This window comes from Tupaia chinensis, unplaced genomic scaffold (assembly GCF_000334495.1).
Source record: "Tupaia chinensis unplaced genomic scaffold, TupChi_1.0 Scaffold000604_1, whole genome shotgun sequence".
NCBI lineage: Eukaryota > Metazoa > Chordata > Mammalia > Scandentia > Tupaiidae > Tupaia > Tupaia belangeri.
In genome coordinates this window covers 3,399,173-3,404,633 of record NW_006160122.1, presented here as the reverse complement: position 1 = coordinate 3,404,633, position 5,461 = coordinate 3,399,173, and the positions used below count along the sequence as shown (strand labels likewise).

Sequence of the window (5,461 nt, the reverse complement as noted above, 5' to 3'; positions counted from 1 at the left end):
GCATGTCCCCTTTTTTTTTTTTCTTTTTTTTTTTTTTTTTTTTTGCCAAAGGTCTATCTTCATGGCCTGTTCAAGCCCCTGAATCCAGCTGTCCCTGAAGTCTAATCCACACCTGGGTTTTCCCTTACTTGAGCCCTTAATTCTCTTTTGTCTAACTCACCATGGGCTGGATGTTCTGCCATTTACAACCAAGAGTTGTAAATGATAGAGACTATGTTAAACTCACACGGGTTCTTTGCAAGCAAGCAGAAATTGCCTCTAGATCATCTAAATTTAAAAAAAGGGGGGGGCAGCAGGTGGCTTGGTAATTAAAGTACCAGATTCCCATATGGCCAATCGCAGTTTGAGTCCTGGACCCAGCAGCTTGAAAATCATGAGTAAATAGGTAAATAATTTTTTTTTTTTTAAAAGAAGTTCAGAGAGGTATGGCTTATGGAATCAAGGAAAAGCTGAAAAGGCAGGTTAAAAGGACAGAAACCAGGCTGGTCCCTGAGGATTCGGTCAACAGGACATATCCTGGAATAAACCAGCGCCATCCACCTGCTACCTTGAGTAACTTGACTCGAGGTCCACACTAGCCTAGGAGAAAGAGTCTATTCAGCCCAAGGTGAGTCACATGTGCAGCCCTGTCCAAGGAAAGGCAGGACACCTGGACTGAGTTCTCAACAAGCCTGCAAACGCCAGGTTACCCCCCATAATAACCCACCTTCAAACAACCAGTCATTCCCCAAATGACCTGTCGTGTACTGGGGCTAGGTAATTCCTGGAGATAGAGTCTACTCTAAGCACACTGCCCGTATTAACTCATTTTAATCCTCAGCCTTATCAAATGCGTGCTCTTATAATTGGGTCTTCAGAAAAGTCATGACTCATTTTTGCATAGAAGAACGTTGCAAAATATGTCATGGCTTTGCTGACCACCCCATAGTATCCTTACTTTACAGATGAGGAAACGGAGACACAGAGAGGTGAAGCAGTTTGCTGGTGGTAGCACAGCTGGTAAAGGACAGAGCCGGGATGCAAACTTGGCCAACTCGGGCAGACTGGCTCAAGCCTGTGAGCTCAAGCTGCTCTACTTATGGCTTCTCCAGGAGACGGGGGAATAGAAGCTGCACAGCACAAAAACTACCACTCAAAGGATTATGGGGAACTTCCACCCTCTGAATCATTTTTCGGTCACCTTGTATTAAGAAAAAAAAAAAAAAGATAATAGATTTCTATTTTGGCAATGAAAACAAAAATCCTGCTTAGTCAATAGGGGAAAGGGAAGGGACTCAACTCTGGTGATCTAACCAGCTCAGTGCTGAAGGGGACTGTGAACCATCCAGGACCCAGGGGAATTCCAGCTGTCACCAGGCTGCACTAGCCAGGGTGGAGAAAACCCAGGGAATCAGGAAGGCATTATCCATCATCTAGGCGCTGTGCAGGACCAAGGATGGGAGGAATGCTAGCGCTTAGGTGAGGCAGACTGAACTGGCCACTGCCTGCAGGCCTCTGTCCTCACTGAAACGCTGCTGGGCTCAATTTTCCCGTGCCCTCTTTCGGGCCTCTCACACAGCCCCTCTGCCCTTCTTCCATACAGCTTGCCCTGTCCTTGTTCTGCAATGCCCACTCCTTCAACAACGTAGGAGAGTGTTTGCCGAGGCCCCAAGCCCGAGAACAGCAACGCCCGACAAAGCCTCAGACCTTAGAACACATTCCTCCAACCCCGGCCTTCAGCTGCAGAACGGTGGAAACCCAGCTTGATTCTGGATATCCCCCTTCCCGGGAGCACAGGTCCGCTGGTGGTAGAGTGTGGATTCTGGAGTTAGATCGAGATTGGAATCTCCGTTCTGTTGTTAATGAGCTGTGTTACAATGGTCAAGTTGTCTAAGCTCTCTGAGCCCCCATCCACTGCCATGAGCTAAAGTAGCAAAGCCAGCTCTGAAACTCAGTCCCTATGCACTAGTACTGTCGAACTGATCATTAAAACACCAAAATACTAGGACCAGAAGATTGCGTAGTGATTACATTGCTGGGTTCCCACATGACCAACCCTGGTTCAAATCCCAGATCCAGTGGCTTGAAAATCATGCCAGGTGCATGTGCATGCATACCCAAGATCCCAGGAGAAGAATGGAGGAGAAGGGATTGTAGTGTGGCCATTCTCCCAGGAGATGATTTCTCACTTTCCTTCTGTCTCTGTCTCTTTCTCTCTCTCCCCAACTAGTGCACAAACCCTAAGGCAAAAACATCTTAAAAATAAGTAAAAATACTTCCAGATTGATCGGTAAGTAGATAATCAAAATCCTTGCCCACCATCGCCTACCACTCTATGTCCTCCCTTGTCTCCCCCACTCCTGCCAATAACTAAATAAGTTCTCGGTAGAACAGAGAGCTACTAAGACCTTGATGTAGCATTGAGGTCAGCATCCACTCTGATCGGTAAGGCTCTTTCCTGCGTGGTTGTTAGGTGTGTTTAATATTGCCCCTGATGGTAGCCATCTTCGGGATTTCGAGAGAGGATGCAGATAAGAGCATGCCAGAGACTCCGGTACACAGCGGAGCAACTTCATCAATGCCAGCTTTAAACATCAAACCTAAGGGGACAGGGGCAGGCTCAAGATCATGGTCTCAGGGTCGAGCGTGGTGAGCAGAAAATGGGTTGTGACCAGCAGTTCTGGAACAGTCACAAGGCCCCGAGAGGAGTCGTGAGCGAGACTGCACAGGTACTGCTGCTGGGGCTGGAGACGGGCAGGAGGCTCTCGCTGGCCCCTTGCAGTTCAGGAGGACTTTGCTCTTCAGTACGCCAGCTCTGCTGCGCTGCTGGGATCCCGCGTCTTGTTCACCTGACAGGGAGAAACTGCCCAGGAGGCTGGGCTTTGCGTTCCTAGTGCCTCATGGAGTCAGAAAGAGTATTTCAACCCAAAGTTGCTCCCCTTAAGGATATAAAGGATCTTAAGGAGAGGCAGTATTGCATACGGGCCGAGTATGGGTTCTGATGACGCACAGCTTGTGTTCAAAGCCCAGCGCTGTAACTCAACTAGCTGTGTGACTGTGGGCCAGCCTCTTAACAGAAGCCGTGCCTCTGTCTCATCTTTTTTTTTTTTTTTTTTTTTTTTGGGGGTTTTTTTTTTTTTTTTTTAGGGAGTTTTTTGTTTTTTTGTTTGTTTGTTTTTTTTGCTATAGGATGCATGCATTTTCCAGAGAGACAGAAAGCGAGAAATCATCCCCCAGGGAGATAGCCATGCCACAATCCCTTCTTCTCCATTCTCCTCTAGGGATTCTGGGCACGTACGCACACGCACACAGCATGAGTTTCAAGTCACCCGGTCTGGGACTTGAACCACAGTCGACTATGTGGGAGTACAGTGACGTTACCATTACGCCATCTGCCGGACCGCCTTGTAGAGTTTTTCTGTGGAATAAATTAGATGATACATGTGAAGTGTGAGACAGCCCCCAGGTCCAGTGAGCTCTCGTATGTTAGCTATTGTTAAGGGGTTCCCGAGCCTGTATGGAGCTCTCATATTCATAGCTCCATAACTCGCTCCGAAGTGACAAACTTTCTTCATCCTAGCTGAAATTTTTCCCCAGCTCCCCTGGGCCTCCCGTACCAGTTCCCACATTTTATAGGCTAAGCCCAGCATGAGAAAAGTCTTGCTCCTGGTCATGGGTGAGGTCATGGCAAAAAGGGACCTACCTCTGTTTTAGGGTGTCAGATTCCACTTTCTGGGTTTTTTTGTTTGTTTGTTTGTTAAGAGTTTTTTGCTATAGGGCACATGAGCTTGCCAGAAAGACAGACAGAGACAGAGAGACAGGAAGCAAGAAATCACCCCCCAGGGGAGATGGCCATGCCGCAATCCCTTCTCCTCCATTCTCCTCTCAGGATCTTGGGCACGCACGCACAGGCGCCGGGCGTGAGTCTAAGCCACCGGGTCCAGGATGCGAACCGCGGTCGACTACATGGGAGTCCAGCGACATAGCCATTACGCTAACTGCTGGTCCCTAGAGTCCACTTTCTGTACCCTGAGCTGCCTCTCCCTGCCTCCCGATGCCTTGTCTAGGGTTAACTGCACGCTGGGATAATCCCCAGGGTCCAGAGCAGAGAAGGCCCTTCCAGGTAAAGAGCGCTTTCGAACCCCTGTCCCACCTAAGTCACCAACGGAAGGTAGAGGCGCAGGTACCTAGCCTGCAGCGGTACAGTGAACCAGGTTCGAGGCGGGAATAGAACTGTCCGTAAAGAAGAGGGACGTCCACTGGTTCTTCCCCTGACCCTGGAGTTTCTGGAACCGGTCCTGAAAGTCACATCTTCCCTGGCTGCAGGCTTATCCCCATCCCCCACCGCCCGCCCACCCCTGCATTTGCTGCCTGGACAGATCCCGCCTCTTCACCGCCGACTTCTCCAACCGCACTCCGGTTCGACCAATCCCCAGACGCCCCGCCCCCAACGTTGACAGCTCCCCTCGAAGTCCCTCCCCTGCACGTGGCCCAGCCCAGGCGTTATCCGCTACCCTTCGCCCCCAGCGTGATGGAAAAGGGTTCCTACCCGCTGCCCTCGGGAGCTCTCAGACTCCAGTGCAGTCCAGCGGCTGGGCCGGGCTTTGGGGAGACCCCCAAGAGCGAGGAGGCGGTGTTCCCGGGGCCCTGAAACCTTCCAGACCTGCTCAGTGTAAACCGCCTCGGGTTTGTGTCAACATCCGAGGCCGGAGACTGGCGGCGGCTGGGGACCGGCTCTGTCTACGGGACGGACGGGAAGACGGGAGGGTGGGGAATGGATGCGACCGTGGGTAGGAAAAGGGGTCCTTCTGGCGTTGAACCCGAGAGAAATAAAGCGGGCCTTATCTTCTGTCCAAGGAGGTTGGGAATCAGGGCTGTGAAGGGCAGCTGGCGGGAGCCCACCATCTGCAAGGACCCAGGCTGAGGTCGAGTACTTGGCCATCCACGCTGGCTCCCTGCGCACACCCACCTTCTTCTCCTTGGCGTTAGGAGAGAGCGAGCGACAGTGTGTGTGCGCGCGTGTGCGTGTGCGTGTGTATCTCGGGCGTGGGATGATGCAAAATACTGACCACCGCATTTCCTCTCTCCCCTACCCAACCTCAGGAGCTCCCCGTTGACCCCTCTCCCCAACGATTTCGGGTAGGATATGTGGGGGGAGGGTCTCGTCTTGTGACTCATCCCCTCTTCCACCCCCACCCCTGCTGGGGCCCTGCAAGGGAAGGCGTAGAGATTGGGCTGTGGTTCTCCCGTTTCCACAGCAACGGCGCGGTTGTTCGGCGCATCCACTTTAATTGTCGACCCTTCTCACTCCACGGTGAGAGCCGGGGTCTGAGCCTTAGGGCGGGGGTGCAGACAGGAGCACAGTCCTCGCCGATCCTGGCCGCTCGGGGAAGGTCAGCGCGGGCGGAAGGGGCGCGCTCCTGGCTGCCGGGTCTCACTGGCCACCCCATCCCCCCCCGAAACCCCGCCTCCCACTTCGCCC

General features: G+C 52.2%; 1 long non-coding RNA gene across 1 annotated transcript in view; it reads left to right on the top strand.

The window, feature by feature from the left end:
* The window catches only part of LOC114009692 (uncharacterized), a 35,170-nt gene extending 33,185 nt beyond the window's left edge, over positions 1-1,985 (top strand). The window contains exon 4 of the long non-coding RNA XR_003551072.1: positions 1,583-1,985. This is a non-coding gene — a long non-coding RNA (uncharacterized LOC114009692). The remainder of the gene's footprint in view (positions 1-1,582) is intronic.
* The last annotated feature ends 3,476 nt before the right edge of the window (positions 1,986-5,461 follow it).